The sequence below is a fragment of the Brienomyrus brachyistius genome, chromosome 4 (assembly GCF_023856365.1).
Source record: "Brienomyrus brachyistius isolate T26 chromosome 4, BBRACH_0.4, whole genome shotgun sequence".
Taxonomy (NCBI): Eukaryota; Metazoa; Chordata; class Actinopteri; order Osteoglossiformes; family Mormyridae; genus Brienomyrus; species Brienomyrus brachyistius.
This window is the reverse complement of record NC_064536.1, coordinates 20,926,438-20,952,712: the sequence shown is the minus strand read 5'-3', so window position 1 is coordinate 20,952,712 and position 26,275 is coordinate 20,926,438. Positions and strand designations below refer to the sequence as shown.

At 48.0% G+C, this 26,275-nt stretch overlaps 1 protein-coding gene across 5 annotated transcripts in view; it reads right to left on the bottom strand.

Moving 5' to 3' along the window:
• Positions 1–26,122, bottom strand: part of dlgap1b (discs, large (Drosophila) homolog-associated protein 1b) — a 108,702-nt gene extending 82,580 nt beyond the window's left edge. For 3 of the 5 annotated variants that reach the window (XM_049011219.1, XM_049011216.1, XM_049011220.1), the window contains exon 1: positions 25,570–25,726. The gene's annotated coding sequence lies outside the window, so the exon portion shown is untranslated. The other 2 variants (XM_049011217.1, XM_049011218.1) reach the window with 2 other exon arrangements.
• Between the last annotated feature and the right edge of the window lie 153 nt (positions 26,123–26,275).

Here is a 26,275-nt window from a genome sequence, read left to right as displayed (position 1 = left end):
CACAATACACCTTTGTCAAATGTGTCATTTGCTGCCAAGGATTAGATAATGGACTAATATTATTCCCATCATCAGCTGGAATATATAAACACAGCAGGTGTTGTGCTTGATACTGAACGCAAGCTGTGTTTACTGAGTGGAGAAGTACTCTAACGGCTTCTATAAATATCCATCTGTACAAAAAAACCCCATAGAAAACATGCCTACAGTACAGCAAAGACTCACAAAGCTTCTCTTTTTAGTACTTTTCCCATCTTAGATATCTGTTTTTGAGCACTGCAACCGTAAAAACTAAAAAAAAAAATAATAATTCCCAGCATGCACCATTGTAGTACAAAAAAAACTCAGTTTCCCAGCATGCACCACCCCCCATCCTATGACCACATGACGCAGAAGGCCCACAAATACAGTGCATTCTGTGGGATTAAAACCTGTCTGGACATGTCAGAGCATGACTGTGTCAGACAGCTCAGTCCGAACTAAACTAATGGCCATTCCTGCCTCAATTGCGCCCCCGCAGTTCATAGCCGCCTGCCTCTGTCTGGTCATCCGACCGTCGGCAATCGATGCTGACCAGCCTGCTGCCTGATTCCACCTAAAGCAGGTTTTCTGTCACTCTGCTATGAGAAAAATGAAACTCGCATGATTGGGGTCAGAGGGCACTCGATTTAGGACTGGATAGAAAACAGATGACATTATCAGCAAAATAAATTCAAGCCATGCCTCAATATATATTAGCGCATAAAATAAATAATGTATCATTTTCATATCATGTTAAATATCCTTCGTGTAAGACATCCATCCATATTTTATAAATACTCACCCAAGCAGGGTCACTGTGTCCCTGGAGCCAGTCTCAAGGAGCACAAGCCATTATGGGTAATTTAGAAGCGCAGGGTATTATGGGTAAGAGACACCCATTTGCTTGAATCCACACACAGAGGTGTGGGTGGTATTCCCTCTTGACTGTGATTCGTGGAGCCAAATGATAAGGTGAAAGTGGGCGTGTCTCGTTTGCCGGGTCGATGCTGTGAGCAGAATGGGAGGGGTTTTCCTTGCTGAGGCAGCAAAACGTGGCCCCAACAGCTGCTTCCAAGCAGATCCACATTATATTTCTTCTCCCTACCCACCCCCATGCTGACGGGCCCCCCCATCCGTCACGCTGATTGCAGCCCCTCCCCAATCCAGCATGCCGTTCCGCACTCCGGCCCTACGCACATTACCGTGGTAATTTATCCCCTGACGCAAAAAGGAAAACTGATGAATCATCATTCGATCTGAGATCCTATCAGATGATTCTTAATGTTTGTGCCTCCCCTGGGAGGCAGGAAAGCTGAGAGGAAGGTCATCAATTCTTATCTTTATTGGCGTGGGATTCGTGCACAGGATCCGTACCACGCGCAGAAGGTGGCCTGTATTAACGCCACACGTCTGCTTGCATGAAATATACACTCGCTTGTGGTTATCTAGCCGTCAGTCAAAGTGACATGCAGCTTTCAGTTGTTGTATAAAGGGATTATGATTAGAACATTTAAAGTGAAATCAACTAAGGGAAAATGGAACCCACAAGTAATGTGGGAGATAAATGAGCTGAACATAATGACGTTTCACCCTGAAACCCTGCCCCTGGATTCCGACAGCCAATGGAAGTCTCGAACACAAAGCCTGAATCCCCATTGGAGGAGAGCCCTTCCTGTCTTTGGGCCAGGTGCTGCTTATCTGCATCCTGCCACGCTATATGCTCCATTTGTGTTTCTTGCTCTTGCTGATGTATAGACACGAGAACAATTAAAAACCCAGTTTAGCTCTGAAATGCACCTGCACGCCACCCCTCCTCGCCCCACCACCCAGATACCCCAGAAACAAGCCTCAGACCAGCCTTGCTGACTCTACCACAATGACGCTGTTTTCCGGAATGTTCTAGAAGAAACAAAGTGCTGCTTACTGCTCTGTGGGACAATGCTACAGTATTTCTGACTGAGCAGTACCAACGTTTCCTTAAACTCCCGATTTAAATCTGATACCATCATGACCGCAGGTCCAGAAGTACAAATCAGAACAAATAAACATCATATACCACAATAAAAAAAAATTACAAAATAAATTCAAATAAATAAGAAAAGTGATCGGGTGCCTTACCCAGAATGCTCAGGGGGGTATTGACATACAGTCTATGAAGATGCGAAGAGTGATGAACGGGCAAGCAGTCAGAGATCTGCTTCAGAAGCAGGTCAGTAGGCCTCCTGCACAGAACATCAACCCCTCATGACTTTACCCCTCTACCCACCCACAGAGTCCAATTTACATTTTCATATCCAAAGTCAGGCACTGTACAGTGAATAAACCTCAATTTTGCGGTCACACAGCCAGAATCTTTTTCTGGAACCAAAACCTTTATCCAGAACCAGGTACTTTTGTTGCGTTCACACCACACTGTGGTTCCTCAAGGCAGTTCCGGAAACCTTTTTTAGTACCTACTCCAGGCTAGGGTACTTTTCATTCGAACACAAACTACTGGGGAGATGCTTACAGCGAAAGCTTGCCGATTGGCTGAATACAAGCACCAGCGCTAACATGGAAATTATACAAACGAGATGTAGCGGAGCAAATACTGAGCAGGTGGAATTATTTTTGTACCCCAATTACATTTCATGCATCAATTATTACATTTTCTGCTTGCGTCTCCATATTTCTGCATTGGAAAATTCGATCGCTAACCAATATACTTCTCTAATATCGCCGGTGGCAGCAGTAAAACTTGCCAGCATTTATTAGAGGGCTAACGTTACACCGTTCTATATTCTGTGGAAAATGAAAAATCTATATAATGGGCAGATTAAAAAAGAATCATAAACATGTCACAGGTCATACAAGCAAAATATAAATAAAAGCCTGTGCCCTGTTTAGATCACAGCCAATCCCCCCAGAAACTAACAAATAGCTAACAAAGGGACTTATTTATCCTCTGTTGTTTTGGCATGGCGGTGTACTTTCATAAGAAATTGCATGTGAAGTTTAACATGTGAATTTTGTGCGTCTTATTTAGCATAAAGGTCCGAGCTCCTTTTGTATGGTGTGAGACTGACACACAAAAGTGGCCAGGAGCTGCGAAAGTTACATGTAGAGACAGCCCAGGAACTTCGGTGTAAAAACGCCTTAAGACGGCAGCGTATATGTGACACTCTGAGTACACAGCAGTGCCGAAACATACCCTGCAGCATCTGGTTAGGCTCACACTGCAACAGAACAAAACCAGGTCCCCACAGTCCTAGAGGAGCTTTTCTCCAAAGCAGCATACACTTTTGAGAAGGCAGGGAAATTAGGGGTTAAGTGCCTTGCTAAAGCCTCAATATTAAAATCACTGGCAACCACAGCAACCCCTTCTGATCACAGCTACAGTGCCCTAGCCCACTTAGCTACAAACTGCCCCCATTTATAGCAATCACTGCGCCCACAGCATACGGATACAGTACCACAAACATACACCATATATATAATGTACTGTATATTGCACATATACTGCATACTGTATATGTATTGTATACTGCACATATACTGCATACTGCACATGTACTGTATACTGCACATATACTGCATACTGCACATATGCTGCATACTGCACATGTACTGTATACTGCACATATGCTGCATACTGCACATGTACTGTATACTGCACATATGCTGCATACTGCACATGTACTGTATACTGCACATATACTGCATACTGCACATATACTGCATACTGCACATATGCTGCATACTGCACATGTACTGTATACTGCACATATGCTGCATACTGCACATGTACTGTATACTGCACATATACTGTATACTGCACATATACTGCATACTGCACATGTACTGTATATACACTGTGGGACCGCCCTCCAATTCTTTAAAAATAAATGATACACTGCTTTTTCAAAATTTTATTACAAGAAGATATTATAAATACTTAAATGTAACTGATGAATGCAAGTGTCTAAGTACGAGTATCATCGAAATAACCACCCCTGCCTTTATTCACAGCAGCCTTTCCAGAAATTCTTGGAAATAAGTTGGTCCCCAAACCCTCCCAGCACCTTTTCAAGCATGCAAACAGTTCTGTCTCTTGCTAGACGCTACTTTTAAACTTTTTGGTCCAATTCGTCCCATGTATGGATCTTCGCCCGCCCACGAGACTTGCTCCCAGGCCTGAGTACTCCAGTCTTTGTGTTGTTTTGCCTATAATAGTCCCTGTTTCTTGTTAACGCCATAAAATAAACGTTTTCTGGCAGCAACTCGACCACGCAGTCAGCTGCTCTCAGTCTTTGCTTGACTGTACTAAGACATACTGGTTACCCTCTGTTCACAATAATCGCAGCCCTCAGACCGTTACAGTCATCTCCAGATTTATTTTGCACATCACTAAGTGCTGATCTTCAGCCTTTGATGTCACTTTGCTTGTTCCAGACTGTTTACAGTCACTGTTGCTTCCTGTCAGCCTTTTTTCTCTGTAAATAGTAGGTAACACCATGCTTAGAAACATTCAACTCTCTGACTATTTGGTGATGAGAGAATCCTTCTTCTCTCCAAATTTCGATCTGAACCCTTTGTTCAGCCGTTAGCTGTGCCTTTCTAGTCATTACAAGCATAAAAATATATTTAGCAAAAATTCTGACTTATCAGTTGTGATACAGTACAAGGGAAGATTGAAGCGAGGAGCAGACAGTACATTAAACCTCTCACACACGGATCTGGGACAAGGCAGACATGTGGTTATCGTTTAATTTATTAAGACACGATCAAGAGAGGCAAAAGCAAATCAAGTTCTGACATTAGTAAATAAAATTCCAACACAAAAAGTGAATGTCAATGCACTAAATTCGGACCTGATATGTCGGCTTCAAAACCAATAGTTTCAGCCTTTATGGCTAAATAACGCATTACTACAAACTATAAAATACTGAAAACCAGTCAGGTACATTTGTGCAAGAGGTGCATGTCAAAGTCAGGAGTACATTAGATAGTAAGCTAACATTTTGTACTTGCAGTTGACACGCTGAATGCTAATGGAATGGGCAGGGGTAGAGAGCTCTGTGACTTCTCAGACCTCTGAGAAGGGCCAAATCATTATGGCCAGAAGACTGTGTCAGAGCCAGTCCAAAATGGCAAGGCTTGTGGGGTGCTCACGGTTAGCCACGGTGCGTACCGACCGAGAGCAGTCCGAGGAGGGAAGAACCACAGCCCGCCAACACTCACCGATGCGAGGTGTGAAAGGCTATCCTGTCTGGTACAAACCGTCAGACAGGCCACTGCGACTCAAATGGCAGACACTTTTAATGATAGTTATGGGAGTGATGTCCCGCGGCACACAGTGAATCGAGCTCCGCTGCGTAGACAGGGCATCGCATATAAGCAGGATAAAGTAACACGACGCATATTAGCCAAATACAGCACACTGTACAAGTCCTGTGCGGAAACTCCCTCAGGGCGAGTCATGAGCGCTGGGAGAGCAGCTGTTCCCTTCTTGACGTCTCCCCGCCTTCAGGAGAGAATAAAAAGTGAAATAATAAATCCTGTGGCCCAGGTGTGCTGCTGTGCAGAAGTGGGAATTTACTCTGACCTTTAGAAACACGATCAATAAAGGTCAGGGGTCCCACTGGAACTGCCGAGATTAGCTCCCTGTGTGGAGGTGGATGGGGGTTCGGACTTCCTGCTACTCCCCCCCCCCCCCCCCCAGCCCAGCTGCGGACATCAAAGAGCACTCAGGATATATATATAAAAAAACGCTACCTCAAACTGTGAGTTATTACAGCTCAAACCGGGGAATCAAATTCATGGCAGGCCTGGCTGGCAAACTGCTCCGTGTGACGCCAGGAATTGGGATCGTCCTTTTATTCCTCCTCTAGGGGGCGACAGTGAGGGGTGGGGGTGAGGCAAAGGGACAGCAGATGGAGAGCATGTCTTAGGGCTTGCAGCACCATAAGGGCTCCTGCACAAGACTTCCGCTCCATCCAAACAAAGGAAATGGGGTGTCACTGACCAATCAGATGGCGAGATTGTATCACCTGAGCCATGAGTTCCTGTCCCCTAAGGCAAGTTCACTAACAACAAATTTCAGGCATAATTTTTAGAGAGCCAGGCGTCTAATTTCATACTGTACTGTCCGTAGTGGTGAATTCATATTTGCAAGAGGTAGGGATCCAATCTCACACTGTACTGTCCATGGTACTGAACTCACATTTGGAAGGAGTAGGGATCCAATCTCACATTATACTGTCCATGGTACTGAACTCACATTTGGAAGGAGTAGGGATCCAATCTTACACTGTACTGTCCGTGGTGCTGACTTCACATTTTAAAGAGGTTGGGATCTAAACTCGGGGCGGCATGGTGGTGAAGGGGTTAGCACTGTTGCCTCACACCTCTGGGACCCGGGTTCGAGTCTCCGCCTGGGTTACATGTGTGTGGAGTTTGCATGTTCTCCCCATGTCGTCATGGGGTTTCCTCCAGGTACTCCGGTTTCCCCCCCACAGTCCAAAAACATGCTGAGGCTAATTGGAGTTGCTAAATTGCCCGTAGGTGTGCATGCGTGAGTGAATGGTGTGTGAGTGTGCCCTGCGATGGGCTGGCCCCCCATCCTGGGTTGTTCCCTGCCTCGTGCCCATTGCTTCCGGGATAGGCTCCGGACCCCCCGCAACCCAGTAGGATAAGCGGTTTGGAAAATGGATGGATGGATGGATGGGATCCGACCTCATGTTATACTGTCCGTGGTGCTGAACTCACATTTTAAAGAGGTAGCGATCCAACCTCATGTTATATTGTCCGTGGTGCTGAACTCCCATTTTAAAGAAGTAGGGATCTAACATCACATTATACTGTCCATGGTGCTGAAATGATACATTTAAAAGAGCCAAGGATCTATCCTCACATTGCACTGTTTGTGGTCCTAAACCCACACATTGCTATACAGGCAGGGATCCAAATAATACTGCAACCCAGAATATGAACAAAAAAATGACACACTACCAAACAATAATCTGACTATGGAGTCTGGTCCCTTTTTATTTGCGGTGCTGAACCAGCTGCGTCTTGGGTTGGTTCCAAGGGATACTCCCACAGCAATAAATCAACCGCTGGTCAGACAGCTGGACAGACGCAGAGAAGGCCATCAAACAGCAAGAAAGGCAGCTCACAGGTACGCCATCTGGGGGGAAGTCACAGCGGCCGTTAATCTTGCGGAGCCTGCCTCCCGGGGTGATTGACACTGCCTCCTTTTGGAGAATCCACGCAGCTGTGCCCTTTTTCAAAGACATTCATTTCTGAGTTGTTTTTAAGCACATTTAGAAGTTCCCTGTCAGGGGGAATGAGGTTCACGCTCCGAAGTTAACGAGGAACAAGTCCGGCAGCCTCTGCTGGGATCTCGGAGCGCCGCGCCTCCCGTCGTCACGGCGATTACATCCGGCTGTCTCTGCACGCCGATCGGATGGATGTCCTAACACCGGCTGTCAAAGGATTTTTCCCCCCCCCGTGCTCATTTGAAGTGCACTCATCCAGGCCAAAATGCCATTACCCCATATGGCTGGGGGGGACCCATAAATCGCCCCCACTGGACCCACACCTAACACATCACAGAGGCTGATGCCCCCAAGCCCTCTAATGTTTTTGCAGCTAATAGCCCCATGAATAAATCAGACTGCACTGATTTGTTAGCAGAATACTAATCTGCATTTGAATATCCTTTATATATTTTCTGTTCTGCCTCCCACAGAGAAGCGCTAGATTGGAAAGTGTTAGAAAACTCTTAATTATTAATAACACTTTATCATTATTAGTACTTTGCAGTTACACCCTTCTTACAGATTTATGGGCTCTAGAATCTTCATAATAAACTCAAACAGTTCAAAGCTGCCGACCCATTTATGTAGAGCCAAACCTAGACTTTGGAAGGCTTGTAGGGGAAGATGGTGGCACAGGAGGTAGTGCTCTCGTTCGGCAACTGGAGGGTTGTAGGTTCGAGCCCTGGTTCCTCCTGACCCCATCAAAGTGTCCTTGAGCAAGACACTGAACCCCAAAATGCTCCTGTGAGCAGGTTGGCACCTTGCATGGCAGCCTCCGCCACCGGTGTGTGAATGAGTGTGTGGATGGGTGGGTGAATGTGAGGCATGAAATGTAAAGCGCTTTGAGTACTCGTAGGAGTAGAAGCGCTATATAAATGCAGTCCATTTACCATTTGTAGTGTCTGCTACCATATCAAACGACAGCTTTTCTGGACTGGGGGGAGACTGTGAAACAGAGCAATTCCCACTAGTGGAAGGTGAGGCCCAACATCCTCCCTTTACAGGGGGGCAGATCAGTGGAGTTAGGTGAGAACTGGCTACAGTCAATGGGACCCCGAGGACAGAAATGGGTACAGCCAATGGGACCCCGAGGACAGAAATGGCTACAGCCAATGGGATGCCGAGGACAGAAATGGCTACAGCCAATGGGACCCCGAGGGCAGAAATGGCTATAGCCAATGGGAGCTTGATGATTCAAATGCCTATAGCCAATCCCTTTGCACACAAACAGCTTTCTCCCCTGTAATGTCACCTTACTGCTGAATTACCAGGGTTTAATACATCATCAATATTCAGCCTTTTATCTTCAAGAGAGGAAAAATTAGCTTCTACTGTCTGAAAAACAACAGCATTTTCCCTAAGATGGTGTTGTTTTTCTATAAGGTCAAACTGAACCCTCCTAATTTAACAGTAAAAAGTCTTACATTGAGTTAGAGATGACATACTTTCATCCTGAAGATTACTGCCATCCTTCCTTAACAGCTATTCCACCCATTCAGGCCCCCATCTCCCCACAACACCCACTAGTTGGGATGAAGCCCCTTCCGGAGCAAAAAGCAAGGCTCCCTCCCCAATGGTGGAGGAATGAGCCAGAGGGCTTGGTGTAACACAATTTGGCCAACAGGTGGCATAGTGGATAAAAAAAACTGTACTCAAGTTGCAATGGTCACAATGGGGGTGGTGTCTGGCTCTTTCGGTTAGGACTCAGTGCCTGTGATCGAAAGGTTGTTAGTTCAAATCCCAGGGTTGGCAGAGTGACGTCACCATCAGGCCCCTGAGCGAGGCCCCCAACTGTCCCAGGGACTGGCTGACCCTGCTTTCTGAAACGTACATCAATTTAGATAAAAGTGTCTGCTAAATAATGTAGGTAATGTAATGCAATAGCTGCAGGTTTACATGTGGAGAAACGGCTGGTTTTACAGCGAGAAAATTAGTTACCCTCCATCACTTGTCGGATCTGAAATGGGGTGTAAGTTTGCCTGTAGCTAAGCACTGGGGTGTCCTGTGGATTCCAGGATGCACAGATCATGGCAGCTGAGCGGCTGAGGGTGGGAAGTCGGCATGATACCGCGAGGTACGCCTGCGAACGGACCCACCGCCGCGGAGTGACAGGGAGCCTGCTCTCGGCAGCCCGCGTCCTCGCTTGGGGAGGGCTAGCCAGCGTCCATCAGGCCAGGGTGACGGCGTCCTCCAATGACACGCCGGTGCAAAATGTAAGCACAGCCAATCAGAGCGGCCCGCTGCTCAGTTCTTGTTCTGGAATCTAAAGGGCAGGCTCAGCTGTTGGACCCTTCAACAAAACCATCTGCTTACGCCTTACTGTTTACCGTACTTTACTAGAGGTACAAGCGTAAAGCTGAGAGAGTAGGATGAAAGGATGATGGGAGAGGCGGGGCGGGGGGGCGGGGGGTGGGCAGGCCGCTCCTTTGACCTTATTGTCACCTCTCTAGGGACACATTGGAGGCTCCATGGTGACGAGCACGTGGAGTGTCACATGACCGTGCAGAGCCAGGCTGACACAGGACAATGACAGCAGCGGCTACATCTAAGTGCATGTATCTGGACAGCTTTCAGCATTTCACCCAGCCCGTTTGGACCTTCACGCTCACACAAATGCATCTGGCCTTTCTCCACGTCTCCTTGTTCACAAACTCTTTCATTATTTAGTAACTGGATGATCAGATTAATCGGCCCGTTAGATGCATATTGTATAAATCAACTGGACTGTATGTGATCATTTTCATGTTAACTGTGTATGTAACTATTGTATGCATGAGAGCCAGGGATAGGCAGAGACGAATTCCCTGTGTGTCTGAACATACTTATCCAGGAATGTTATTTATAATTCTTCCAAACCAGAAAAGTGACCAAAAAGTACTTTTCTATCAAACATGCAAAAAACAAAAGTTGTTTTCATAGGCAAATGTTTTTAAATGTTTGCGTCCTCACACACGGTCACAAATTCTTTGGATTCCCTTCCTCGCCTCTCGCTCGCTGCCCCCAGAGAGCCTCTCTCTGTAAGCGCTGTCACGTCACGTGACTAACAGTGGCCCCAAACGGCCCGTTTAATGGGTGGCCTGCTCAGCCACACCAGCAGGCATTATTTACTCACAAATAAACATTATTTACTCACAAATAAACATCATTTACTCTCAAACAAACATGATTTACTTACAAATCGGTTGGTTTATCTCCCAGAACAACTTGTTCATCAGGGAATTTCTAGTTGTTTAAATTTGTGCTATAATCACAAAATCAACTGCTATTATTCACACTGTGAAAACTGAGATTAATCATTTGTTTTCAGACTCACATCATCAACTTTTTAGCAAGACACTGCGCCCCAGAATGACACCTCGCTGATCCTGACGATGATGTTTCTTGCCACCTCCGGTCTCTCCATTACACAATGGGAGAGACGGTCTCACAAGCCGGAAGAGCGAATCAGATAGGCGGGAAATGAAACCTTTCTCGCGTGCCAAGAATTTTCCAGAAGGTGTCAGAAAGCAACTGAAGACACTTTGAACTGCCAGAGGTGGTTCACGGCCTCATGATTCTCCTCACATCTCAGGCGAAGGCAGAGCTGGGTTGAAAACGTGTTACGTACAACCACACGTTTTCAAAGGATGCCTCATATGCTCACTGTGATGCTAATCCCTGCCCAGGAGCTACAGAGCCCGAAGAATCGCATCTATAACACACACTTACAACAGATATGGGTTATAGGTCCACACTCTTAACTACTGTGCGACCTAGCGGCGCTAATGCATATTCACCCGGGCGTGATGCAGAGTCACTAGTTCACCTGACCTTCAGACTGCGTGGGGGTAACCAGTGGGGACGTGGATGGATTACAGCATGCTGTAGGAAGTGTGAGGCTCAGGTGAGCCGGAGGCACTGGACAGAAGGGCCTTATCCAGCAAGAGGTAATAGCATTGAAAGACGGGGTCAATGTCCCTTTAAGTCGGAACAGAAACAAAGGTATGCAGCAGCCTCCTCCTGTTGATCTCTTCCTGATCGCCTCCATTCCCCCTCATCTCCTAGATTCCTCTTGTTGATCTCTTTAATGCCTCCCCTTGATCTTCTCCATGCCACCTACATGTCTCTCTCTAATATCCTCCATGTCTCCTCCTTATCTCCTGCTGATCACCTCCATTCCTATTCACCTCCTCCATTTCTCCTGTTGGCTGCCACCACCTCCTCCTGATCTCCCCAACTACGCCTCTCCCCTCCTTAACAGTCAGCCAGGTCAGGCTCAGCTGTGTTTCGCTAATTGGGATACCTGTAAGTGGGCTGCAGGTAATTAATCACCATGGTAACCCAAATGAGCTCCCTAACTATATATATATATATATATATATATATATATATATATATATATATATATATATATATATATATATATATATATATATAAAGTAAACAAAACCAGGAATATAGTTGTAAAAGAACCCAACCACTAAGTGGATGAGACATCATTTCAGGGCTATAATCACACATGGATGTGGCCGGTAGGAGCTCCAGGGAGCGGCCTTTCTGTGGGGTGGAGAGGTGTTGGGCATGCTGGGTTAAAGACTGCTTTGAGCCCCCAGTGCAGGGCAAAGGAACACTTACAGGTGATTGGAGCGAACCACACAAGAAGGAGCAGAGCTAGGGTGGGAAGGAGCAGAGCCCAAACAAAAAGGAGTAGAGCTTGGATGGGAAGGAACAGAGCATAGACAGGAGGGAGCATAGCCCAGATAGGAAGGAGCAGAGCTTTGACAAGAAGGAGCAGAGCCCAGACAGGAAGGAACAGAGCTTTGACAAGAAGGAGCAGAGCCCAGACAGGAAGGAGCAGAGCTTTGACAAGAAGGAGCAGAGCCCAGACAGGAAGGAACAGAGCTTTGACAAGAAGGAGCAGAGCCCAGACAGGAAAGAGCAGACCCTAGACAGGAAGGAACAGAGCTTTGACAAGAAGGAGTAGAGCCCAGACAGGAAGGAACAGAGCTTTGACAAGAAGGAGCAGAGCCCAGACAGGAAGGAGCAGACCCCAGACAGGAAGGAACAGAGCTTTGACAAGAAGGAGCAGAGCCCAAACAGGAAGGAACAGAGCTTTGACAAAAAGAAGCAGAGCCCAGACAGGAAGGAACAGAGCTTGGACAAGAAGGAGCAGAGCCCAGACAGGAAGGAACAGAGCTTGGACAAGAAGGAGCAGAGCCCAGACAGGAAGGAACAGAGCTTTTACAAGAAGGAGCAGAGCCCAGACAGGAAGGAACAGAGCTTTGACAAGAAGGAGCACAGCCCAGACAGGAAGGAACAAAGCTTGGACAAAAGGGAGCAGAGCCCAGACAGGAAGGAACAGAGCTTGGACAAGAAGGAGCAGAGCCCAGACAGGAAGGAACAGAGCTTTGACAAGAAGGAGCAGAGCCCAGACAGGAAGGAACAGAGCTTTGACAAGAAGGAGCAGAGCCCAGACAGGAAGGAACAAAGCTTGGACAAAAGGGAGCAGAGCCCAGACAGGAAGGAACAGAGCTTTGACAAGAAGGAGCAGAGCCCAGACAGGAAGGAACAGAGCTTTGACAAGAAGGAGCAGAGCCCAGACAGGAAGGAACAAAGCTTGGACAAAAGGGAGCAGAGCCCAGACAGGAAGGGACAGAGGTTGGACAAGAAGGAGCAGAGCCCAAACAGGAAGGAACAGAGCTTTGACAAAAAGGAGCAGAGCCCAGACAGGAAGGAACAGAGCTTTGACAAAAAGGAGCAGAGCCCAGACAGGAAGGAACAGAGCTTGGACAAGAAGGAGCAGAGCCCAGACAGGAAGGAGCAGAGCCCAGACAGGAAGGCGCAGAGCCCAGACAGGAAGGCGCAGAGCCCTTAAAGGATAAAGCAGAGCCTGGACTTCAAGCAGTAGAGACCGGACAAGGAGGAGCAAAGCTTGGACATGAAGGAACAGAGTCCGGGCAGGGAGGAGCAGAGCCCAGGTAGGAAGGAACAGAGCTCAGACAGGAAGGAGCATAGCCCAGACAGGAAGGAGCAGAGTATGGACAGGAAGGAACAGAGAATGGACAGGAGGGAGCAGAGCCCAGACAGGAAGAAGCAGAGTATGGACAGGAAGGAGTGGAGTCTGGGCAGGAAGGAGCGGAGCCCAGACAGGAAGGAACAGAGCTTGGACAAGTAGGAGCAGAGCCCAGACAGGAAGAAGCAGAGTATGGACAGGAAGGAGTGGAGTCTGGGCAGGAAGGAGCGGAGTCCAGGCAGGAAGGTGCAGAGCTTGGACAAGAAGGAGCGGAGTCCAGACAGGAAGGAACAGAGCTTGGACAGGAAGGAGCAGAGCCCAGACAGGAAGGAACAGAGCTTGGACAGGAAGGAGCAGAGCCCAGACAGGAAGGAACAGAGCTTGGACAGGAAGGAGCAGAGCTTGGACAGGAAGGCGCAGAGCCCTTAAAGGATAAAGCAGAGCCTGGACTTCAAGCAGTAGAGACCGGACAAGGAGGAGCAAAGCTTGGACATGAAGGAACAGAGTCCGGGCAGGGAGGAGCAGAGCCCAGGTAGGAAGGAACAGAGCTCAGACAGGAAGGAGCAGAGTATGGACAGGAAGGAACAGAGAATGGACAGGAGGGAGCAGAGCCCAGACAGGAAGAAGCAGAGTATGGACAGGAAGGAGTGGATTCTGGGCAGGAAGGAGCGGAGTCCAGGCAGGAAGGTGCAGAGTCTGGGCAGGAAGAAGTACACCCCAGACAGGAGGGAGCAGAGCATGGACAGGAAGGAGCGGAGCCCAAGCAGGAAGAAGCAGACCACAGACAGAAAGAAGCAGATCAAAGACAGGAGGGAGCACAGTTAAGACAAGAAGGAACAGAGATCCAGCCAAACCCAAACCTTCTGTTGCTTCCATCTCCATCAGTGTCTTAATAAGTTTATACGTTCATGAACAAACCAACCTCCTCCTTCGTAATCACTCCTCCACCACAGAGCCCCAGGAAAAGCTACTCAGAGGCCACCTGTACCCCCCTCCCCACCACCCCCTCCACTATCCACGCTCCACAGACCACGAAATTAAATCTGGCGGCCGCCATCCATGCCGGCGCAGCTCGCACATTCCAGCACACGTGCGTTACCAGGGAAACACTACTACCCCACCGCCTCCTTTGTGGTACATCTCGCTAAACCTCGGGAAACTTGGGGAGGCAAGAGAAGGTTGCCCGTGCATTAAATCCCATTTCACAGCGAAAACCAAACACTCATCCAGTGAGACATTTTAGCTTTTCAACTCATTTGAACTTTTTATTTTTAGCGATCTCCGAAATCCTGACTCCGTCCACCGAGGTGCCCAGACTTCTTGCGGTGCCGTTCTAGTATAAGATGCAATTTAAGAGCCACCGTTAACTAATTATAAGAAGCAGCCCCGTGCTGCTGAACACACGTTGCTACGTACTACGCTCCCCACCGTAGGACGATTCGGCGGTGGCGATCGTGAGCTTGCCAGGGCTCCTTCCTCTGAAGCCAGATGGCGATTTGAGAGTCACGCCACAGGATCACCTCGCTACACAGACCTTGGTCAGTGGGTCATGAACGCCGGAGAGCACAAGGAAGACAAGGTGGTGGATCATAAAGCCGATCAAGGTCACAAAGAGGAAGCTAGCTTACAGTCCCGAGAAACAAACCAGGAAGAAAAAATACTTAAGCAGGATGGACTTAACTGGTCCATCCTCACATTTACAATAATGCTGGCTTCCAGCATGCACGGGTCAAGAACACTCAAGATGTAAAAACAGCAAACTGAGATCTAGCTCAATGTGACAGCCTCTGACCACAACTGGGATTCAGACTCCAAAGCATCCCCAGAAACCTCCCAGTACATTGCTGAAGATCCTTACTGGTTTTTCACAAACTCTTCAGTTCGCTGAAGACTATAAATATAAATATAGTATTTTTAAACTGCGTTTTTCTCCCCTTACAATACTGTAATTAACTGATGTACCTAATTAACCTTCCCTTTTATTTTCCAGAAAGAATGAAACTGGTTCTGTGACAATTCTTAATTTTTTAAACTGACATTTAATGCAACACAACAGCCTTATGCAGAAAATAGACGCCAAACATTAATCAGCTCAATTTGTTTCGCTGCAGTACTTTATGAGCTTAGGTCCTTCGAAATAAATAAATCGATAAACAAGCTCAAGATTGCACAAACATTACAGCATGGGCCAGAGGCCCATATAGTTCCGCAGAAACAACTGTTTAATGTATAAGGATGCGGACAATAGGAAATGTGCGTCAACATGTAAATAAACTGAAAATGGGTCTTATCCTCAGGTACAAAAAATCTGGTCCATCCTCACATTTACATTAATGCTGGCTTCCAGCATGCACGGGTCAAGAACACTCAGCCTATATTTAAATTTGCTGTTTTTCGTTTTGACTACCTTATTATAACAGGTTCTCAGATTTACATTAAAGTAGTATGTGGATCAGCAACAATGAACAAAATAGCAAGTATCTCACAGAAACAGCGGCACTGCTACAGCAGCCAAGCAATGACAGCGATAACCTATAATAAATTTGACTCTGAATAAAACAGTTTCATCTAGCTAAGCATTGATCGCTAAAATGATAACGTTAAACATCCTCACTGACTGAGAGCTTTGCTGGGTGTATAATGTCCGTAGGTAGGTAGCCTAACTAGCCAAATTGAAATGACGCGATAAAATCAAAATCATAAACTTATGTCGAGATCGAATTCTTGAATTCAGACATTTCAACAGGCCTAGGAAGGCAAGGTCGACATGACCGTATGACCTTTCTTGGCTTTAACTCTTGCAGGTGCGGCCATGGATGTAATAGTTTTGCAGTCAAGGCAGCTTCCATTAGGAGGTCAATGATTATCGGTGGCCTTTAAGGTTTAACTAGTCAACTAGCAATTTTTGGTGCAATTTGACATGATTGGTTATGAGAAAAGGAACAGTCCAATTGCTGCTGGAGTCAAAGGATGGGCCGAATACGAACGAATATAATCATTAAACTGACCAATCAGATTACAGTTTCATCCCCCGAGCTGCTCCCTTTCTCTGCGATGCAGATCCCACCCCCACCTCGACTCCATTGTTCCCGAAGGAGGAGACCACGGCACGACGTGGACAGCTTTCAACTGCCAAATGATGATTCTGTTCACCGTGGTGTCTGAAAAAACGTTCAAAGATAATCCTACTGAAATACTTCTGCTTAAATGCGTCACTCAGGGTGACAGCAGGAAGAGTAATCTAAGCCTCGAACATATGACCATCCGCTTATAGACGTAGCCCCTTAAGTGCCACGCTACCATCCGCAGGGGCACCCTCGGCCAGCGATGAAAGGAGCTGGCCATCAAGGGCATAGGAAGCTGCAGAAAACCCGCATCAAGGCAGCTTAATCTGCGATTCCTCAGCAAGCATTCGGCTACATGGACAGTCACCTCTTTCACTCCGAGTTCAGCTCCACCTTCTTCCATGAGTCTCCACCCAAACACATATGACAGAGCTTCGCTTCCACATATGAGCGCATAGCGACCCGGCCGAGGGTGTAATCTGTCTCCCCGCTGTTTCCTCTTTCACACCAGTGGATTAAAACTATCGAACGAGTGTGAGAGTTAATGAAAACGAACTGCAGGATGCCCCACTGGGGGAGTCGGGATCCAGCCTCCATCAACAAAGAGGCTTTTCTTGAGCCGCCCCCTCTATCTCTTAGAAGATGGCGAGTTTATCGCTAAGCCTGGCCTTCTGTTCCCTTTCCCGTAGGCCCAAATGATTCGGGATGAGAGGGGGACGTGACCCAGCCCTCCTTCCTTTGTTACAATGCCACGGCTGCCTGGAAGAGAGTCGTTGGACCCAGAACTTTCCTACACACAGAGGAACCTGGAACCATAATGTGAATCTGACTCCTTCTTAAGAGAGGCAACCTCTATAGCGCAGTAGGTCGAGACAGGTTGCACCCGCTGTGTCACCGTCAGCTATGCTGTCCCACGAGCGTCCGGGCCAATCGGAAAACCTTAGCCTTGCCAGCTGTGAGCCTCCCCCCCCCCCAACTTTTTTCTATGTGTTTAAACAGCCGTATGAGTGTGTGTGGCTGTTCCTGTTATCTTCCCAGAACAGAAACCAAAACTGACAGCTAGACTCTCTCCCTACTAGACAAGAACCTGAACAAACTGTTCGTTCAGCTCTTTCAAAGTTCTGCTCCCTTGAAGCTGGCTGAATCCAGTCAAAGGACAACCAGTAAAAAGCACGTCCCCACACACACGGCTATATCTCACCCTCATCTATAAGTATATATGTATATCCATCCATCCATCCATTTTCTGTAACCACTTATCCAATTCAGGGTTACAGGGGGTCCTGAGGCTACAGGTGCAAGGCAGGGATCAACCCAGGATGGGGTGCCAACCCATGACAGGGCACACAAGTATATGTATGTCAGCTACTAAAATGAGCCAGCAAGTGGCAGTAGCAGGTAGGACAGGTGGCACCAACAGCATTTCCTACATAAACATAACCGCTATACATTATCAAACTTTTTCTGTCCTCCTACAGCCATTTCTTACTGGAATTATTCAGCCATGCACCCAAGCGAGCTCATCGAAATCCACTGAATCTACAGGATGGGGCGGAGCTTATCGACATCCATTAAATCTACAGGTTAGGGGCGCAGTAGTATGGCTGCTTCTGGCTCTAGCTGTTTAACCACTAATCTTTTCACTTCCTGTTTCTCAGCCAATCACAGCCGTTCATCCACACTAATCCACTGTTACTTTCAGGCCTTTTTATTGGATACTTGCATGTCTGTTTAATAGCATCTCATTTATTACTCGTTTATAGCTGAGAAAACTTAATCTGCGTTTCAATGTCACAAAAAGTGAAAAACATGCCCTAAACTAGACGGTAAGTTGGGAAGTGGCTGTACTTCGGACGACCTTCCGAAGCCGAGAGAGACGTCCAGGACGGAGCATAAGTGCCAGACATCATTTCCACTCCGACTTACGAAGATCCCAGACCCAAAAATAGCCCCAGAGGAAGGAAGCGAGACGGCGAGCCTTTCCCTCGGGTGGCCCGGCGTCGCGCTACAGGAATGATGACGGGGGGAAAACGGTAACAAGTTGCACACGGGGCCAAAAATAGCCGTGGCAGACAGGGGGAGGGGGGATCGGCGAGGGATTGGGCGGGACGGATGAGAGCAAGCTCAGACGGGCAAACGGATCCGGATGGCGACAGTCACCGGCGTTGAGAGCCGAGTGAATCCCCAAAGTACCGCAACATCACGCTGAGGTGTAACGTGAGTTTCGGCTCACGCGGCAGCCGGGGGGGGGGGGTGCTTTACCCGGCAAACTAGGAAAAGAGCTGCCTGGGAACATCCCGGCAGCTCACTTCAGGCACGCTCCGTAAATTCCCGAAAGTAAACACGGAATAAGGCGTCATTCTGTGGAAAACCCTGGGTGCCGGAACCAAGGGACGGAAGGGGGGCTGCTTTATTAGCACCGTTAAAATGAAGTCGGGGGGCGAACCAACATCAAAAAGGCCACTTTGCTCACTAACGAGCGAGATATACTCCCCCAGGAACCTGGGCAATCTCTCCCAAACTCTCTCTCTGTTTCACACACAGCCTGCTTTACATTCTTAGATGGGGTCGAATCTCTGAGTTTTTTACGTTCCGGGCCATTCACGCAGAAGGCCCAGCCTTATCATTAGCCAATAACATGTTTTGCATCAGTGAGTGACAGGGGAGGTGGTACTCCAGGGGCCAATCAGCTTTCAGTAGGGGTGTCAGTGAATCTGTGGCCCCGCCCCTATATAAGCCTCTGTTCATAGATTAATAGTTACTGGAGAGTTGAGGGGTTTGCCCCATGACCACCCCCCCCAAACTATTCACCCCACCCGCATCACACAACACAAACAACACATGCTGACGAGCCTCCTCTCTGACACTCTTACACACACGGCAACATTTCTGAGCAACACCCCGAAAACTTTAACGATCATGCCCCCTGCTGTCCTTAACGCCACACTACGCCTTGTTTGACACTATAACATACAGAGCAGCACCACTGCTCTTTATGCACCACAACAGTCCTTTTACAAAAGGGTTTGAATCCAGTTCCAGATCCTCATCTATAATGAATCAGTGTTGGGGGGCAGCATCTCCTATGTTCTGTTCGCCACCACTGCACTCTGACGACCGAGACCCCAAGCCAGACGTGAACCTGACAGAACGGGTAACATCCTGCCCCTGCGTCCGCATGGCGGCCGGAACCCCACCACCCACATTCTCCATCAGCGGCTTTCTGCAGAAAAACATTCTTCACCATTAAAAACATATTAGCTCAGAGTCAAACTGGCATCTGGTATTAGACTAACGATCCACCACCACAACCCAAAGCCAAGCTTAACACCCCCCCACACATGCCATAATTACATTCACAGTCTGCCCTAGCCCTGACCCCAGCTTGCTCCACTCTCCATTCCTACAAAGACCCCCCCCCCCCCCCCACAGATACACCGATAATCCAAAGTGACTCACACTGCTTCGATCAGCCATCATCACCTGTTTGTACAAACTAGATGATTGAGGCAGTCCTGATTAACTTCATCCCCAATCCCCTTTCTCCAGCCATTTTGCTCACATGCCTGGTTTCTCCATGAGCAGACCTACTTCTACCATGAACCACCACCCCTGATTTCTGGGGTCCAGCCACAGATGTCCTTCGTCTCCTTCAAGGTCTTCTTTGTCCACGACATTCACACACAACCCCCTTTACTAATACTGAATGCCGCTATGATTCTGCTTCTTTGCTAACAACCACTTCTGTAAATAGAATGGAGATACTTTATTGATCCCTGTGGGGAAATTGTGCTTTTGCTTCTCCCCTTTTGCGCTGCATGAGACACACAGACACATACAGGAGAGTAAGCTTGGGATGACAGCACAGGGTCAGCCAGTGTGCAGCACCACTGGAGCTGTGGGTTAAGGGCCTTGCTGAAGGGCCTGACAGTGGCATCATTCATCCAGCCCTCGGATTCGAACTGGTGACCTTCCAATCATGGAGTCCTAACCCACTGAGCTCTGCACACCACCCCCCCTCCCCCCTTTGAACATGGAGTCTTCAAGCCCTCTGATAGCTCTTTGCCATTTATTTAAGTCCTTGTTGGAAATTTGATCATGACATGAAAATAGCACTTGTCCCACGAGGGGCTGGATGGTTTTCCATGAAAAGCAGGATGAGAGACGATCAGCCTCGAATGGCTTGCGGAGAGGAGGGCGGACTCATCCGGCGCTTTTCACGGAAGCCCGGAAAGGCATGGCCTGGCTGATAAAAAAGGACGGATCGCTGGGGCTTCCCAAGCCGGGGGCCGGAGTCGTCATCAGTCCTGCCAGAGCTGTCACCATACTGACCGACTTCTGACGTGACGTCCACTGAAAGATGAAATGATCCCCCGTCACGCCTACTCCGTGCCCCCTGCCCTCCAACTGCCAAATTAGCTCAGCCAACCCTGCTCCAACTATTAATATCCCAGCCGAGACAAATCATCGAGGGAATCTTGGAAGATCCACGCTGAATTCCACACCGACGTGCAGACCAGCTAATGACGGCTGCTCTTATCAATGAGACTTACCTGCACACCAGGGCGTACTGGGCTGCCACTGACCCCGAAGAAGGGTGAACAGACTCATGTCGGCACCTCTGAGCCTCCAGAAGCTGTCAGGAGCCCAGAAACACAATAAACAGAGCTAAAAAATCCCGGTGAATTATACATAGGAGAGGCCTGCAAAGCACAGCCTTTCTAAATCATTCAGGTCACTTAAAGCACACTCTAATAGGCCTATCCAGTAACCGAGGTGTTTGTTAGAATGAAATCCAATAACAGGGAGACAAGCTGAGAAAGGTGGCCAGAGAAAGCCGGGCTCTGTTAACGTTGTCAGTCGCTCATGAAGGGAAACTGAAAAGAGGTATGAAAGCGGTTTTTAAGCTACGATCCTGAAGTAAGTCCGGTTCGTTACATCCAGATATGGATCAGGCTCACTCTCATGAAGAACAAAAGCTCAGGTCAGACACTTCCGGGTGTCCTGTTGGGCCACAATGTGGACATGAAGGGCACAGAGCACAGGCGACACGATGGACGACTAAATACTCAAGCAGCCGATTCTGTGCGGTAGCCCAGAAGACAGAGCCTGGCAGTGAACCGCACTGCTTTCATAGCTGAAAGTGAGCTTCTACTCACCGCGGACGTCCCAGTCCTTGCATCTCACCGCAGGCCCGCCCCACGCTTCCATTACCAGGAGCAATCTACTAATAACTACCACACAGGTACTAATAAGCTTGCTGATGCCGGTGGATATGACTTCATTATAAATCCTTCACCGCAGATATTTTCCCTCCTTGTATAGGGTTCAGGCTGCCTGAGGAGGATGCAAACGAGGTCACCAACGTCATCATGAAGTTCATCCATGAAACTCTGACCCAAGGAGAACCTTTTGGCCGTTTCCACTGCTGCCGGCACCGTTGGAGCCGGACCGCACTGGCCCTCTCTCTAGGTGGCAACATGGAGCACAGCCTTTTGCCCCTCTGTGAACCTTCTGGAAACCCCTGATGAGAGAACAGGTCCCTCGCAGCAGGGCTCTATAGGCTGCATATGGACCGCCCCATTCTGGATTCGTGAAGAACGTCTCCTGTTGTCGTCCGAGTGAAATCCTGGAACATTCCGAGGCAACCAACCTTTAAACTTAGCAAAAATATTAAAAATAAAAAAAGACAGACTAGTTCAGAGTAGTAGGTCTTAGGGGAAAACTGTGTGTAACTCAAAATTCGGCAAATGCAGATAGGTGAGTGGGGACCTGGACCCAACCGCAGACAGAAGGGGCTGCCATATGCCCCAGGTTGCAACAGCCAGATCGGGACTGAGGAGCTACCACCCTGGGTAGCCCCGCCCACTTTCCAAGCCACCCAATGAAATCGCGCTCTGTCACGCTGTCAGGGTCCAGGCAGGGCTTAAAAAGGCACACTCGGCACAGAATTCCTCTAATACATACAAGGCCATGACCAACTAAGAAAAAAACAGCATGCAGACCAGCACCCAGTCCATTCTTCAAGGGCCTGGGCAGTGGAATTTCAGCTCCGCCCCCTCGTGCCCTTTCCAAGGCCAGGATCATTTCATTCGCTGGACGGCAAACAAGCATGTCTTTATTCTGCTCCCCCCAAAGTGCAGTCCTGGCCTCACAAACAGGCCGCGGACTTCAGAAGGGGCGTAACCCGAGAGGAGGCCGTCTGTGGGAGGCGGGGGGCACTGACATGGCAAGACGCTGTCACACCTCTGCTGGTTCTTCCCAGAAGGGAGGGAGGGGCCTCGATGCCGTGCATGTTCAGCCAAGATGCCGAGCTGCAGCCAGGCACGAACAAATTTGGACTTGCCTCCTCTGACACTGTTATGTTCAAAACCTGACTCAGACACCGGGTAGTGTTGGTTTTAGGCCCCCGGTGATTCACAGCAATACCAGGCCGTGGCAGTGGCAGAGGGACACTCACCCCCATGTCCACAACAGCAGAGCCCCAGCTCGGTTTGCAAATTTTACTGAGTGTCCCTTTTCATGACAAACAATCACCCCAACCCCCCCCCATCAGCTCCCCCTGCTGTGAGACCCCTCCTCTGCCCCTGCCATCCGGCCCATGCAAAGGATGCCCCCCATCCTGGTAACAAAAATACAGGGCAGAGCTACAGAACCGAACCCAAAAATGACAATGTGGAACCAGGCCCCCCTCCCTGGAAACAGGATCAGATCAACCCCGTTCCCTACCCAACACATCTAAGGACGACAGATCACTGATAAGGCGACCAAGGGGATTCTGGGATGCAGAAACTACATGACTAAGAAGTGGATACCAAACTAATTCTTTATGCTGCTAAAATGCTAATGCTAATAGAGCTTATTAAGATCCCAACAAGACAGCGCTGATGCTGACCAAAATGTAAAAATCTCCCACCGTTACCGGTTAATGCAATACAAGTGGGATGTTCCGAGGCATATACAGAGACACATAAAGGTCGTCTATCACATTTATTTTATCAGCTCAGTCACAGGTGTGTTAGACAAGTCCACATTGCAAGCTTGGGGGTCTGTGGTAAATCTGATCTTACAGGAATTAAATCCTGGAGCCTGTGATAAAGAGAGCATGCTGTTTTAAAAGGGAGGGGCACAAGAAAATGAACCGGATTGCAACTACCTACTGCTGTAACCACAGGGACAGAGTCTGATACCCAACCTGCATCCCCCCCCCTCCACCCAGAACCCTGTGGTCAAGGCAACCAGTGTTCGGAGAGGGGCAGGGGGCACGAAGCAGGAAGGTGTCCGTTCCAGGGCCCGAACAGTGGTTCACTCGAGTGCCGCGCTCCGCTCAACACAGACAAGAGCGGCTCCTTCATTTCAAGGACTTCAAAGAAAAGTGTGTCTATATTTAATCCCTGGCAGGGACGAACGCAAAAGGTCGGCTTTAAAAATGTAAACGAGAGCGCTTTTAAATTCACCGATCGGAATCGTGCCGGGTGTGTGTTTACCGCTGCGTCCGGCACAGATAGCCACAGCCGAGGAGACTGAGCCCGGCAGCAGTAGAGGCGAGTGACAGCCAAGTCAATTTGCATTAGAGCCACTTTTCATAAACCCACCATGACATCCTGACAGCGTGGTTGCCCCTCAGCCAATCAGAAACCTTCAATCCTGTATTGTTTACGACAAGTCCTGCTCATCTCTGTCTGAGTTATCTCTTATATTATATTATTGTTATTATCACTCCTCCTTTACCCGGCACTGTCTCACCTACTGCCCTCAGCTCCACACCCATCCAGCCATAAATAAGATTCTGTGACTTTCCATAACTGGCTAAAAGATTACTGCGTTTAAAGAGAACCGGTGCACAGTAGGGCACCAGGGGACCCGGGCACCAGCGGACCAAGTCATTTCTCTGGAGGTGAAAAGCATATCCATCCCTTGTATACCAGTATTTGAGCTGAAAGCACTGGTTAGGGCATCAAGCCACATAACTCTGCTCCTTCACTAATCAGGCTCATACTCACATAAGTTAATAATAGGCCTAACAGACTGAACCTCTGAAACTAATTTATATCACAGATAGCCTACATATTATAAACAATTCATGAGTTAAGCACATGCCATAGTATGATTTCAAATTATATGACTAATACCACCACTACTACTACTACTACTACTACTACTAATACTAATAATAATAATAATAATAATAATAATAATAATAATAATAATGACCAACAAGCTAATTTTTTCCCACCAACCTGGCCTATACTGTATGTGAACAAAAGCTTATGGTTTTACTGTCAGGCACTGCTTAAGTAATTTGATTAAAATGTATGGAATTTCAGGGCGATTAGCCGCCAGACGGCGACTGTGACGTCGCACGCCCCGCCCGCTCTCCGGCACGTGCCGTATATCGCCGCACGCTGCACTACCGTGGCGTTAATGTGAAATTAAAAAAAAGGAAAGGTCCCGTCGCACCCCCAGGCGGACATAGCCCTTTCGTGGCTTGCATGCACAATGCGAGTTTCTCTTGCTCTCGCAAACAACGATATCTGACGCAGACGAGCGGCAGAAGCGCTCGACGTTTCGCACGCCAGTATGCGCTTGATTAGCGCGATCGTCCGCATCTCTCTGGTCTTACACATATCATAACATGCTTGCTCATCAACTTGAAAATACGACCAGTTCCGCAGCTATTCTGTCCCAAAGTAGTTTGTCACAAATGCAGACCGAATGTAAACGTGACCAAACGTAAGATGTATTTGGTAAACTAACAGCAACGGGATGCCGTTATTCCGCTAGTGCCAATTAAACGTGTTACTCCGAAAGCACGATCAATCTTGACGCGTCTGAGGCAGAGCATCACAGGCAATTCAAACACAGAAACGTCGCGTCCCTTTTGTACCCGCAACTCCAGATGGTCGCACGGCGCAAGTTAGTGTGCGAAATCATTTTTTAAAAATGTTCCAACAAACGACCGGTGTCGCGTTAACACTTTTTCAGCAAAGCCTCGTATATCATTGCCCACACCCCCACCACCACCTTTTCTACACGCATGAACGTGCTTTCCGTAAAGATGCATGCAGAACGAGTGTGAAAAAGCAAATAAGGCAGCGTATTTGGAAAAATAACGTGACAACTAACCGATAACAAGTAATACACAGTGGGGAAAAACAAGACGTAAAAGATGCGTAATCTTGAGTCTTACCTCGAGTGTGGCAAATATCAAAACAGTGCAAAGTGCAACGGCAAAGAGAGATCCCCAGCAAGCGCCCCACTCCACCATGGGACTCCCGGATGCTATAGCTACTTTAAAGTGAAAAAGGGGTAGAGATGAAGGAAGAGTGTGGAGAGAAAAGCTGGATCTGCACCGCACGTACCTGACAGTCTTCTGCAGCGCCACTGCTACGGTGAAACTCCGGAGAAGCAGGACGCCACTAAGACCCGGAATGGAGAATGGCTCTCGGAGGGCGAGAAGCCGTGCTCTCTACTGGCCAAGGCGCCTTCAAAACTCATATGCATCGCAGGATGGACCTCAGACAGTAAGGGATCCACCAAAAGCTCTACTGATCCAGATTTCTTCAGAACTTATCCAGTTCTGATATCCATTAAGATTGAATGGTGCTGATTTATACTGCCGTTGCATGGATTTTGTCCAGTATCGGAAATGTCTCTGTTGCGTCTATAGACGCCTGGTTTTAAGAACGAAATGGCGTGTAAATCTGAAATGATCTGACCCCTTCAATCCGCATATTGTTCCCGCATAGACTTATAAGAAAAACATACATACGGTCCAAAACATAAGACGCTATACCAAAACATTCGGTTTGTTATAATTGTAATTGTCGTGTCGATTTTTTTGTTAGTCCATTTATTTTGTTACTACAATTAGTGGGCTACTTTCATTGATGTTT